Below are 15,552 nucleotides of genomic sequence, written 5' to 3' on the forward strand. Positions count from 1 at the left end.
TTGTAAGAGCAATATTTAAAAATTGTCCCTATTTTTGGGCCTTTGTCCCCCCATTATTTATGACCTTGTTCAGATTTCTTGTTTTAAGATATTGAGAGGTATGCTCCCATCCCTTCCTACTGGAGCCAGTCCACTGCACTTACACAAGTGTCCCCCTCAGCAGGGCAACAAGCAGGTGTCAGTGCAGATTTGCTTTATAGTTCTTTTACACCAGTCACACACAAACTAATGATACATGGCTAATGTGGACAAATCTGTTTGTTCAATGTGACCACACTTGTCTCCAAACACAGTTTTAGGACACCTGCTACCCATCCACTTGTCAGTCTACATCTACAAATCTTGCTATCCATGCTCTCTCTCCTTTTTCTTGGTTTTGTTTCTCTTACTTGTAATTTTGCTTTTACTCAATTTTTCTCCTGTCTCCCCAATTATTACTTCTAACAAATACTTTTTCTCACTCTTCCTTCTCTTCCTCTCCTCCTTATCCAACATTTGAACTTTTCCACTCTGACATTTTGCTTTATGAGTGAATAATGAACTGTTGCACTTATAATATGCCTGCATGTTTAATGCTACATGATGTTGTATTTAGTCTAATTATGTCTGAATATGTGAGTGGGATTTTGATAACAGTATCAAGGAAACATTTTCCTTCCTTCTGTGTTGTTATGTTTTGGATTTTTCTTAGTAGATTGATTTTCTTAGTATATCATTATGGCTGGTATTGTACTTATCTTGTTAATTATGGTATATGTGTATTATTGTACATGTCATATTTGCAATAATATTTGTATTAATCTATGTATTTACATTATATTGTAATATGATGTTAATTTTCACCGCTGTATATATATTTTCTGTTTTTTGTGCTCAGTGTAGTCCCCAGCAATTTCATCATTGCTTGATTGAGACATATACATTTCCCTGTGTTTGTTGATCCTATGTTTGAGTGCACTGTTTTGGGGTATGGTATCACTGCTACAGCTGCTGGTACTCTTTCAATACAAGTATCTGATTTGGAAGTTTTGTCCAGGAGTCTGTTGCTAAGAGGGTGAGAGACATGCAAATATACAACTAAGACAAAGTACTTAAAGGAATAGTAACAGAAAGTACTGGGTCACATCAGAGGTTTGTGAGGTCATTGTTAAGAAACTAAAACTTTTGTAAAGCTTAGCATTAAATACCATAAATTCAGATTATGCTATAAGAGAATAACTGTGCAAAGATAACCACATGAGCAGCTGGAATGCGTTACAAACTAAATATTTTAATGTGCACATTTTAAGAAATGGATATATTGGCCTAAACTATGGATTGATGTGTGTGCTTTTTTTTTTTATTCCTGGGAAATACTATTCAGAAGTGAAGAGACATATGAGGGAACAGTTTTAGTGGCACACTAGGCTGTGTCATGCAAACCTGACTAAATAGTTGATTCTACCCAAGCTGGAAATGTGATACTCTAGCCCACTGAAGAGGGGAGATTGGAGGAGTAACTTGGCCAGGAATTGAAACTTGCAAAACTGCTCCTTGTGAAAAGTCTTTTTATCTTAGTAATTTGTTGATACTTTTGCAAGCTTCATTCAGAGAATGTGTAATACATCAGTAGGAACAACATTTGTAAAAATCAGTGAATACCAGTCACTGATACATGAGCTGCTGACTCTTAAACTTGTTAGCTTTTTTCAGGTGTTCCATTGTAAGTGAATGGAAGTCTTGTCTGAGAACAAGTGGCAGGGCTATTTATTGTCACAATCTGTGCATTATGTGGCAGATTTAGCTTTTCAAAGGAATCATGATGTCTGCCCCCATGAGGGCAGAGAAAAGTAAAAATAAAATAAAATTAGGAATGAGTACTTATTTAGATGCAGGCAGCTTTGGGAGGTGAAGTAAATCATGGCAAGATAAAAAATATATGTTTTTTCTTCATTTGCCCATAGTGGTTCTTTAAGAATAGTGAGACTGCTATTCCACTGCAATAGTAAAGTAGCCTGGTCAGTAAGTTAGAAAACACACAGGGAGACTTAAAGTGAGATTATTTCATCAGCCAGGGGACATTTTAGGGGCTTTGTTGGATGTTAAGCTGCACTTGAGAGCAATTTTTGCTGTACATTTACTTTAAAAAGTTCCAGGATCATCATTTTATGGCAGAAGGTATTTCCCTGCCTCAAACTTACATGAACAGTAGATCAAAGGAATAGCCAAGGATGCAGTATGTGCCTCTATGTATGCAAATTTTGTCTTATTAGCATGGGGGAAAATGTATTTAACAGTTTTTTGAGTACTGGAGTTACTTAACATAACTGGATGACATTTTCATTTTATGGACAGGTCCATTAGAAAATATAGATGATTTCATCATAAAATTAAATGCTTCCACTTCCTTTTTGAAATTTACATGCAACTTCAATCAAACAACTATTAACTATCCGGGCACTGATATTAGATTGCAGGAGAAAGGATTTAAAACTAAAATATATTGAAAACCAACATTTAGCCATTCTTATCTTCAGTACGATAGCATTCACCCCAGTTGTTACAAAAGAAGTTTAGTCAAGAGCCAGTTTATTCATTTCACCTGAATGACATCAAGTTTGGTTGATCTTCTGGAGGAAGTCCCTTGACTGTATGGTTTTTCAACATGGTTACCCATCACAATTTGTTTTCAGCATTAGAAATGAAGGGGAAACAAGCATGGGGCACTAATTAGAAACCACTCTTAGGACGTAACATCAGCAATTAATTGGACTCAATGAACACTGGTACACACACTAAACTGGGTAAATACAACAATAGAGCTTTGAAATGAGAATACAACCATGTAACCTCTAAGGTCAAAAACATTATTAAAATAAATGATCGCTTATCAAATACAATACCCCACTTCATAACATTCCAGGTGCTGAGTCAGCTTTTGTTTATAAAACAGCATACAATCTGAAACAATTTTTTGAAAGTTACAGCATGCAATCAGACAGATCTGGATGAAACAGAGGTACAATGAAATGTGGGCCCTGCAAGCTATGTGCATACATTATTAGTCAAAAAGCAAATAAGTCTTGAGAATGGACACAATAGTAAGACACATTCATTAATGGTATCTGCAAAATGACAGACATCATATACCTTGCACTATGCTTGGGCTGCCACAGTGTCTATATAGGTAAAACAGAACAAGCACTCAACAAAAGGATTTATGAACATCTCCATGACATAAGGAAAAAGAATATAAATAATGTACTTTACAAACACCAACTTAAATGTACTGGGCAATGCAAATACTACTTTGGTATAGTAGAAAAAATATGTGGAACTTAGATAGAGAGACTGGGAGAACTACATTGAGATATGTGAACTGAAATGTCAGCTGAGCTGTTATTAAACACTATGGACCCCCCCCCGGTCTAAAAAACATGATATCCATTCACCATATACTAAAAAATAATGCAGTAAGTTTCTAACACTGATAATAATTTGAGTTTTATAGCAGATTTCCTGCATATTTTACACTCACATTATTCATTACATATCAATTGCTTTGTTTTTAACTTTTTAAGACTTCTCATGGTGGTTTTTAGAAAAAAAAGTTTAAATTTTTTTTTTTAAAACAAACGCCTTAAATCCTGTTTTCTATTTTTAAATTTTATTCTTAAAAATTTCTGTTGGCATAATGAAATATTATTTTGGAGTTGTATTAATTGTCATTTTGAATGAATAATAGTGGGTAGGGCTTTAAATTAATTGTATAAAAGGAAATGATGTAGTGATTGATTTAGATTTTGATGAAGTTCCGGGCAGTTGCAGAACAGAAGCATTCAATCTACTTGTGAATAAACATTTTATTTTTTGGTCACTGTGAACTTCTTTCATTTTCATACCTGAATGTTTTCAAGCATTTCATCATTGGTTTGCATCTGGCTGTTTCCTTATTTTTTCATCAGTTGTCAGTGGTGCCTTGTGGGATAATGTTTACTTGGTCTTTCTGAAATGGGAAGCACTCCAGTGACCTTAAATTGTAGTAAGTTGTTGGCTACAAGAGTTAGTTTTAAGCTTTTTCTGTCTACTGTAAATTAAGGGGAATTTCATGGAGCTGCTCACCACTCAGTGGTGGTCAGCAGTACCCTGTATAGTAGCAAACCTATAAAGCCAGTGCTTAGGACTTTAACCCATAATACAGAAAGGCTTTGTATGGAGCTAAGCTTTGGGCAGCTTGATAGTGTCATACAGCACTAAGATCATAGCACTAGCTAACATCTAGCCTTCACCCTAAACACCACTCAGTTGACCCCTGTAAAACCAAGACCCTAAACCATAATAGCCCAGCCTTAATACAGGTCCTGACAACACAGATATGGGCATCCTGGGATAATGTAGCAATTGTCTAATACACTCAGACAACCTTTTAATCCTTAAAGAAACTACCACAGTATGCAAGAGATGAGCATACATAACTTTGTTGGAGACAAATAACTAGCTTACAAAAAGGTTGTCAAAAACAACACATACTGCGGCATTTACACATGCTGCTCCCCATACACAAAGACCTTCTTAAGCTGAAGCACTTAAAAGAAACCTCTCCAAACCTCAAAGACAAAATTCTTCAATGCAAAGAAATGCATTATAGTGCCTTTGGGAAAGCGTCCACTCAAGCTAATTACTTCAGTGATAAAATGCCCCTAAGAGAAATATGGGATCTAGTGTCTAGTCTAATATAGGTTACTGAGAAGCTATCTATGCCTAGCATATAAGGTGTCATTGGCTCCAGCTCTGATGGATCTCTTGCACATCTGTAAGATAAATAATACTATAAACACTACATCCAAGGCCCTAAACTTTGTCTGCAACATAAATAAAACCTGCTGCAGGGACAGATATATGTCTCAAAGGATCTGGCATTTGACCAACAAGTAACCAACATAGCAAGAAAATCATTCTGTGTTGCCCAACTCATTAGAAAGGGTACTGCATCCAGGTCTAAGGAAGTAATAGTAGCAGTCTACTCAGCCCTTATCATTCCCATCACTGAGTAAAATGCCCCTTTTGACATGCACCTAGCGAGGCACTTTAAACAGCTGGAACATGCTCAAAGGTTCCTCATCAAGAGGATCCAACGTATGAATAGCCTGTTCTATCTTTGTACTCAGTCTCATACAGGTTACTGAGAAGTGATCTATACCTAGCATATAAGGTGTCCTCAGATCCGGCTCTGATGGATTTCTTGCACATCTACAAGACAAATAACACTATTAACACTAGCTCCAAGGACCTGAACTTTGTCTACACATAAGTTAAACCTTCTGGGGGGACCTTTATGAGTCTCAAAGGAACCCTGCACTACAGAATAATCTCCTTATCTACATGAAGCAGAGCTCATCCCTGAATGTTTTAAATGAAACCTTGACCATTGAATGGGAAATCACCAATTCAACCCCGGTCCTCATGTCTCTGATGGATAGCTGTCAACAGTAAATCAATCCCCAACTAGCATAGCCCACACGTACACATAACCCTTAGCTACCTCCTTACTAACATACCCCCCACCATATAGGCATCTGAGAAACTCTGGGCAAATCTGGATTGGGTTACACAGCAGGCTTCTAACCACCCTGGTGTTCATTAGCCAAGTATGAACATATGAAACTATGAAACTATAAACAAGATGCAACAATCCAGCACTGTAATGCATAATAAGATGTGCTAGTCTGCTCTAGATGTCATGTCCTTCAAGTCAGTCATGTGCCCTACTGTAGCACTGCTACTGCTGTACAGCATCCTAGTTCTGTTTTTTTTTTCACCTAGTTCTGCTTCTAATGTATTTTTGCTCAGTGTGCCATTGCTATTCCGTATCAAATGCATGTCTGAGCAGCTGTCAGCTGCTTTGCACAGTGATCTCTCCAAAATTAGCACTGCACAGGTGCATACCACTTGCCTAAAAATCCAAGTCATGGTAAAAAAAAAAAACATCTCAGCAAGCAGAATCTTTTATTTGAAAAAAAAAACAAATACACAAAGCAAGGAGTGACTCAAAATGATCACATTCCACTTTGTCTAAAACTAGAGTCATCAAAACAATTTTTGAAATAATAAGCTAATTGCGATAAAATAAATGATCAGATTCCACTTTATCTAAAACTAGAGTCATCAAAACAATTTTTGAAATAATAAGCCAATTGCGATAAAATAAACTCGATCTTTGAAAGAAGTAAAACTTGTGTATGCAATGCTATAAATTTTGAGCATAATAAACATCAGCTTATGAAAGTATATAATTAAGAACAGAACTAAGAAGGAGCACAAGAACATATGCAAAATACTGCAATATTTGCTGTAAACTTAATGGACTCATCATAATGCATAACGGTAACAAATAAAGCAGAAGAAAGGCATTCTGCAACCCCACTGTGAAAGGGAAGAAATGCAATAGCTTGTTTTTAATAGGGCTTAATTTACTCTGATATACAAAAATAAAAGAACTTTTATTATTAAATATTCCTGTTTTTTATGTTTCCTGCCAAAAACATAATATGAACTATGACAAGTACCAGAAATGTATTATTTTGTTATAAAAGTATATTTTAGTGAATGCTATTAAAAAGCCACTGTTTCCCCTACTGATTTTCTTCCTGAAAATAAATTTAAAGACCCCGTTTGTGTATCTCTCACCATCTCTGTAAAGTAGCATTGATAATGGAACTCCGATTTTCTTGCTCAGTAGGCATGCACCCAGGAATTCGCCTTTCACAAAAAGCAGAATACTTGTGAGATGTCTCACAACTACTCATCATTTATATTGCTAAGATTTCAGACAGGCATTTTATATTCTAATATTAATATAAACTTTGAAGAATGTGAAATTCCACACTAACATCATAAACTACAAGGCTATCTTTCAATACTGATGAATAACACATATTTTGACACCAGCAGGCAAAACAGATTACTGTTGTTCTTTTGCAAAAGGTGCCATATTTGCTAATAATCTGTCATATCAATGTGCCTTCAACCACCAGAGAGAAACAAAGTCACGTAAATAATAAACATTCATTAGTGCTGAAAATTTTAAAATAGTAAAACTTATATAATGCTAATAAATCTCAGATTAGGATTTTTTAAATCGATCACTGTTTTCATATAACTTTGTAAAGATTTTTCTGTCATAAAGTATGTTGATCTTTTCAGTGCAGTTTTGTAAAATTGTTCATTTTGTTGCATTTCAGTCACTAAGCAGATAAGAACCTTCTGTTTTGGTTTCTGTTATACATATATCAGCTGTAGAATGTGTCTTGCATCATGTGAACTGTAAAATGTGCCTTGTACCTAAGTCCCCATTGTACAGGCACCCAGAAATTTGCATTAAACTGACATGTAAATAAGAATAAACCTCTTTATGCCATCTAATCCCATCACACTAGAATAAAAGAAAATTATTTGTACAGACTTATCTTTCACAAATGACTTCATATGTAGGAGACTGTGTAAGGGTCTATGGATTCATTATAAGCAGGTCACCCATCTCTAATAAGAACAGACAAAACAGCAGCTTGTGTTTCTTTTGATGAATTCCCCCAGCCATTCATATGTATTATTGCTTTGTTCTGTCATTCACAAAACAGCTCCTGGCTAGAATATGGCATCCTCTTCTGAGAAAAAACAATACTGCAAAGAGTAGAGCTGACATTTTGCAAAAAAGCTAGCGACTGTGTAATAGCCAGTACTATGCATTTTCTGAATGAGAAGATTGATAATAACACTGATAAACCTGTGCAGACAATGCTTAAATATTATCAGATTTGTCTGCTTTATACTGACAGCATTGTACAAATAAATCCTTCATTGTTGCAAGTTAAACATACATGGAATTGTAATGGACACTTCTGCAGCTCTCTAGAAATTCTTGTCTAGAGATTTATATAATAAAACATATCTATAGTCAATCACATGGTATTTTTTAGCATATATTACATATTAGAAATTCTATAAATAAGTTTTCTGTATAACAATATTATATATTATAAGACTGGTAAAGAAGTTTGGTTTACAACAATGAAGCAGATTTATGATTTGGAAAACAATATTTTTTTTAGAATACTGTGAGTGAGACTGAATTTATTGCTCCTGTAGGATAACATAATTAAATTTCGTTTCTGTATCCTGATCTAATTAGTCACTTTCAGTTTCAGATAAGGAGCTGATTTAATAAACAGAGACTTAATCAAAATGGTTTTATGGTTCTGAATTGTATTATTAATATTTTGATATACTTTGTTTATAGAAAAGAGTAATTTTCCATTGCTAGATAATAATTATTTCACTTTGCGTGGTTGTATGAATACTCTTAAAAAATAATGACATTGTATACTGAATACTGACTTAAACCCTATGTGTTTGTGTAATGAGGTATATCACTGGCAGTATACACAAGTTATTTACACTGTTTTGGAATTTTCTCTGTGTATGTCTAGAAGGACTTGAAATAATGAAAGTTAACAAACAGGATCTGTAATTTTTCATATACAGAAGTCAACTGTGCAATTTTGACATCATACAGCCTTAGTACACATGGGCTTACTGAAATTATTTTAGAAAATAATGATATTAAGGAAGCAGCCTTTAAAAATAATAGAGATGCATTACAAATATGTTGAGATGGTGGTTATTCAAAATCCATTTTCATAATATTTGGTTGAAAGAATAAAAACACTGTTCTGGTCAATACTGTCAAAAAACAGTGTTTGATTTGTGTTGTATGTCCTGCTGGACCACACAGAGGAGGGAAGGATTAGCCAAAGGTCTACTTTATACCTTCTGCAGATGGGCATAATGATTTTATCCTGTTTGGTAGCCTCTATGGTAGAGACCTTGGGCCTTGCAACAAGCAAGTAAGAATTGCTGGGAGGTCAATGTAAGATATCTGAAGTAGGAATATATATGCGGAGGCCCATGCATGCATCTTACAGTGGTACTGTTTCATGTGAGCACTGACAGAAAAGGAAAAGTTTGAACAGAACAAAATAAGTGCCCAGAATCTGCACCCCCTGGTATGAGTGGCAGGCACCTCCATCAAATGTACATATACCAACCCTGAGATTGCCATACCTCAGAGAAAAGGGAATTTTCCAGGAAATATCTATATCAGACTTAATATATCTAAATCCTTTTTTTCAAACATTCAACCTCAGTTTTTCAGGACTCACAATAGCAGGTCTCAACATTTCAAATGGTTGCCACTAACTACAACTTATGTTTTGACACTGTATTTTAAGGCTGTATTTATTAACAGGTTGCACTATGGATCACAAGTGGGACATCACAGAATAGCCTACCAAACTCCCGGCTTATTCGTAAAGCAACTTACACAGTGGGCTATGATATTGTACACAGTCTTTTCTTATTGTTTATACACTAAATGTCATTCTGTTGAGGACATATATAAACAACCCCCCTCCCCATTGCAGAGATGTAGCAACAGTAGATTCAAAGGAAAGTTGGCACGTATGCAACCTGTTAGGGAATTGGGAGATGCTAATGGTGCAATACCACACATGAAGTGCATCAGTAATTCAACAAATACTGGCCATAGCTAAAGTACTTTGGTAGGTTGTGTATGGTATTTTAACTGTAGCAAACTGCTTGTCACATTTGTAGCACGTTGTTTTCTACTGTGTCGAATATTTTTTTTTTTCAAGTCTGAGATGAAGTTCCAGACTGGGGGAACTGCGCATAGCACCAGCTAACCTTGCTGTGGCTTTGCCCAGCATATGGAATTCATGAAGCCAATACCAATGGAGGAACCTAATGGTCTCCCAAAGGACTGCAACTGAATACCATGTATAGTATAGCAATGGCATTGCACTTCACAGCACAATGATTCTCCTTTTTCTGCTAACATTAGCTCAGCTTACAGTGTCTAGCAACTTACCCACCCCCCCCAAAAAAAGCTTTCAACAGCTTTACTGTACTGGCAATGCATTTCCCTGCAGTGCAGACAAAACAGTCAAACCTTCTACCTCACTTGGACATCACTCAACCCCCCCCCCATCACACACACACACACACACACACACACACACACACACACACACGCACGCACGCACACACAGACACACACACACACACACACACACACACACACACACACACACACACACACAGTGTCACTGACAATAAAGCTTGCAGATTAATAGACCTCTCTTACCGTAGTAGATTAATAGACCTCTCTTACCATAGTAACATGCTGTACTGCCATACCTAATGATTGGAATATCTTTACAAATCAATGGTAGGCATAATGGTGGAGCACAGTTCAGCAGTAAGAATATAATTACTAGACAGGTTTTCTCTTCTGTACTATGCTGTGCTATCATGTGCCATAATACCACGTAATAGGTGTTTGGCTGCAGGCAGGAACATGGATGAGATGGCCACAGACTGCCTGGTACACCACTATGTAATTCATAGGCAGTGAGGCTGCTTTACATAGTGGGCCGGATTCACAAAACCTCCTTGTAAGACTTAATATGTCTTACTCAGAGGCTGCAGATGAACGGTATGACTTCAGCATGCCATGCATATTCATGAGGGCATGCTGAATCATACCCTAGTCTAACACGGTCCATGTAGGAAAGTAGGGGGCGTGTCCGATTGCCGAGTACTGCAAAGGGACATGCCCCCAGAAGAGTCTGAGTCTTGATAGTAAACACCCACAAGCGAGTCCGCTGAAATGTCAAGGAACACAACACCACACATCCCCACAGTCTAAACCCTACTGAAAATGTATAAAATGTAAAAATAACAGTTTCATTTTTTTTTTTATAATTTCCAATATATTTGCCCGCATTTGCACTCATTTGCACGGGTATGCCCTTCGCACAGCCACAGTTAGTAGACATTGAAAAGCATATAAGCTCTACATATGCAAATTAAGCCAAGTAGCAATAGCGTAGCGGTAGAGATGTCGGCCAAAGAGGAGGTAGTCACGGTTCGAGCCCCCACAACATCATTCTCCATTTTTTATTTAAATAAGTATGAAACAATTCCCTGACATATATAACTATAATTTAAGTAAAATGTAATGAAATGGCCCATGTATATGTGAACAAAACCGATATAATATATAAAAAAGGAACATAATTGCCCATAGCTTAGCAGCGCTTTAACAAGCTTAATATGAGTGCCCATAGCTCAGCAGTGCTTCACCCAGCTTAATATGACTGCTTATAGCTAAATAACACGTTACCCAGCATAAGCTGTTTGCGCCGAGCTGCGCAGCGTGCCAACCAGCTTACCGTTGGGCAACGTTGAGCAACCTGTAGCAAAGTCGCCTTTACACAGACACACCTCCCAGCCTGTCTACACAGTAGTAAAATAAAAAAGCAATGACAAGGGTCGAACCATAGTCAAAGTACTGAACCACTAAGCCATGACAGTTGTACTTAGAAATGCAGTATTACCATACATATAGGAATGAATGAAAATATAACCATGACAAAGCAGGTTTGCTGTAAGCTGATAAATATCCAAAATGGCCAATCACAAATAAGTGCTGGAAAACCGGAATATACAAGCCCCATAAGTGGGAATACACACCATAACTGATTCTGGTACCCATTTGCAGTCAGGATGGCAGGTGCAGGAGAGGGAAATTGCTTTAGAGCACAAAGGTGGGGCATTGAGGAGTCAAAATATATGGTTTGGCTCCTAGTCCATCATCATGAAGGCCAACTCATGCAGGACCAGGTTCAATGGGGAGCGTACAAGGCAGAGGCATGGAACCGGTTGGGACATGATCTCACCAGTGCCACAGGCATTCTGAGGACTGGTGAACAGGTCCATCACCACCATGCAGACCTGAAGCAACGAAAGGAGGACCAACTGAACCGATGGATCCAGGAGGCCCGTCAAATGCCCAATGCCCCACTACTGAGTAAGTATCCATGTAATTAAGTATACAAGAAATGCTATCCTAGCCTATAGTATGGATAGGTATGTTCCAATATTCCTTCATTTATATTACAGCTGCAGGTGTTCGTTCTGCGAATCGGCAAGCCTATGCTGATAGGCTGGCAAGGTTGCGCCACCAGGCAGGTTAATAATTATTCTGCTGGTATTGTTATAGAATATAAGTGAGACAGCCTGTAAAAGAGTTCAGTGTTGTAACCCAGTAATAAAGGTCAAATAAGCCTAGAAGAAAGATTCTGGTAGTATTGTAAGATTAGATAAGTGATGCAGCCTGAAAGAGTATTGCAATCCATTAATAAAGATTAAACAAGTCTCAAATAGAGTTTCCACCTGTATTGTAATATCAGATAACTGCTTCAGCCTGAAAATGAGTGTTGTAATCGATCAACAAAGGACAGACAAGTGTCAAATACATCCTTGTAAATTCTGCCATATGAAATAAGTGAGTCAGCTGGAAAGGATTGTTGTAACCCAGTAATAAATGTTAATAAAGCCTAGAATTAAGTACCATCCTGAAATGTAAATATAAAATAAGTGAGAGAGTGTGAGAAAGAGTTTGAAGCTACCAAGAAAGCTGTAATAAGTCTGGAATAAAGGTATACTGCATTCACTACATAATGAAATGAATGAGACAGCCACAACCAAAGAGTGAAATGCCTTTAATAAAGTACAGAACCTGGACTGTGCCTGTCCCACAATTTGGATATGTTGCTGTACCCTTGCATTATGGAGATAGTATGGTTGTATGAAATGCTGAACATCCACAGTTGTCTAGACCCATATGAATCAAATGTAGCAGGATGCTTTACCTGAACACAGCCAGATATGAACATATATGAATACAAATGGAATGTATATTAATGTAGCAGTAACATCCCCATCACCAACATTCCAAAGGTTACATACAGGAAACTGTACTAATACATGTAGGGGATATATATCTGCATCTACTAGGAATGTACAGTATATGTATAGGTAGTTTAAGTTGTTAATGTAATATTTCTCCACCCTACCCTATTTTCACAAATTATGCCATTCCACACCAAACTGGGTACGTATATTCACAATTAATTCCCATGGACATTTGTCCTGTTGGTTTATACATATCTGCATGTACATTGATGCATGTGCCCTGTTCACATATCCAGACCTGATGGCCTGTTGCCACCAATCAACCCTGCATGCTGTTGGAATGTCCACTGTTGTTCTAAACATGCATGTGGTATGCTTGCTGCTCAGTGTTCGGAATTCATGTGTGTTTGGTTAATGGGAATACTAATGCATGCTGTAACAACTATTTTTGAATGGTGTTGTTTGTTACTAACCCAAAATGCCATAAAATACTGCTAAACATAGGACAACAGGGAAGGCGGGGTCCAGCGGACCCACCTCTCCCACCTCAGCTGGCGAGTGCACCTGACACCAGTGCCCAGGCTGGGACCTCCTCCTCCGATGGCCCTGTGCCACCTTCAGGTGGAAGCGCTGCAGGGGATGGGGCTTGTCCCCCCTCTGCAAGCGTGGCCGGAGGAGAGCCTCCACTCACCCTCCAAAGGGTCCGGTCTGTGGTGCGTAGTGAGATCAGGCGTTCCATGACTGATCCCCTACACCAGCTTGAGGCGAGAGTGGTGCAACTCACGGGTGTGGCTGCCCATCCTATCCAGCCCCCAGCACAGCCCCGGCCTGGGCTGTGTAGGTGCAGTGGCAACTGCCCATGGGTGGGGATCTCAGTTCCACTGTTGCCATCTGTGGGCTCATGGGCTTGCGATATCCAAACATCCTTCCCGTCAATTGTGTTTACCCCCCACATGTGTCATACTCCACCCCTGTATGCGTCTTGTTTCTCTTGTCTGTTAACCTCCCCAACCTACCTCCCCAAATATACCTACTTCCTGTACCTCACATTCCACTCTCACCTGAAAAAAAAAGGGCACTCTGTTCCCACAAAAATAATTACGCCCCATAAATAGCTGCCCATTTTGCACACGTCTACTGGACATGTAAACTGATAATTACAATTGGCTGTACAACATATTTTGTTGTCCTCACCCCTCTCTCAGGGGTGGAAGGTGTCAAATCTCACTCTAAATTTCTAACATATGCACAGCTGTTGCTGGTAAAGAATTGGGCAGCTATGGGCCTTCCCTACATCCTTCCTGCACATCCCGAGCTTGTTTTCCTACTGTCCTACCCTCTTTGTGCCCCCTTTTTCACCACTTTCCTATTTCCCCATTTTCTTTTCTTTAAAAGAAATTAGTGCGGGTGTTAGCGGGAGTAAGCACTTTTAAGCAGTATTCAGCGGGTGTGCGCTTGCGTGTGCTTAGCTAAGCGTAGATAAGCGTCACGCAAACTCACGTAAACCCGCTTACAACTGCTTAAAAGTGCCTTAGTCACTCTGTATGACAAGGCCTGTAGTCTGCTCATAAGAAAAATAAAATACCCCTGGCAGTCTTGAACCCCGGACCTTGGAAACACTAGACTGCATGAATTACCACTGAGCCACAGCAGATATACAAGAACTTGGTGCTGAAAGAAATATAACATGAAATACAATGAGTGAATGTAAAGGGAAAATAGGAAGGCCATTACACAAAGCTTGTTCTGTGTATCTTTACTGGCAATTCTTGTGGAATTGCATTACATGAGTGTGATAAGAGAAACAGCCATGCTAGTAGGTAATAATGTTACAGTAGCACCTTACAAACCCCACACAGTATCAGAGCAGGATAAACACTGCCATATTTGCATAGGTAAGAGGCCAGACCTCCCAACTGTGACTGATTTACAGGGATGTCTCTGATTTGCAAACAAATGTTAGCTGTGCCCCCAGTGACTCCCTGTGAAATGTACTAACAATAGGCAGAAAGGAGGGGAATCCCACGTAATGGTAACTGTCAATAAGTTAGAGTAGACACTTCTTGCATGTCAGAAATGGTGTAGTAATACATATGCTCAAAATACCCCACAGTCTAAACTGCAGAATATCTGAAATATATTACGGGTGAATCCCACTGATATGTACCTTTCCCTGAGGCTGGCCAAATATATACCTGAGAGTATCTAAGGCCTGGAAGTGTCAGAAACACACAGGCATATCAGTCTGTCTGCTGTTACACACTCTGTGAATAGCTGTAGAATTACTTCCACAAGTATGCCGTTATGTAGGAGTAAAACACAGAAATATCAAAGGATGTAGCCATGTACTGCTAGCAACCACCTGTGACAATGTCATTGTGCAGGTGCTGAAAAGACTGGTGTGGTGCACAGTCAAGGAATACTAGGCTAACCTCCATCTACCAGCTGGATATGTCCACAGGTGGGAGGTATACACACAGAATACTATCCATAATAATACACAGTACTGACATATGTCCACTTGTCGTGAGCAGACTGTGCTAATCTCAACTCAAACAAAACACAAACTGTTCAGAAGTCAGTAACATACTAATGACAGTATAGCAGTTCACAACCACTGCATGTGCCTGATATTCATAATTGTTAGTACAATATACTTAGTTGTCCTCACCTCTCTCTCAGGGGTGGAAGGTTTCAAATGTCACACCAAATTTGAAACATATGTACAGCTATTGCAGT

Source organism: Protopterus annectens, chromosome 10.part0, assembly GCF_019279795.1.
Source record: "Protopterus annectens isolate FY-2018-M chromosome 10.part0, PAN1.0, whole genome shotgun sequence".
In the NCBI taxonomy this organism is placed as follows: Eukaryota; Metazoa; Chordata; order Ceratodontiformes; family Protopteridae; genus Protopterus; species Protopterus annectens.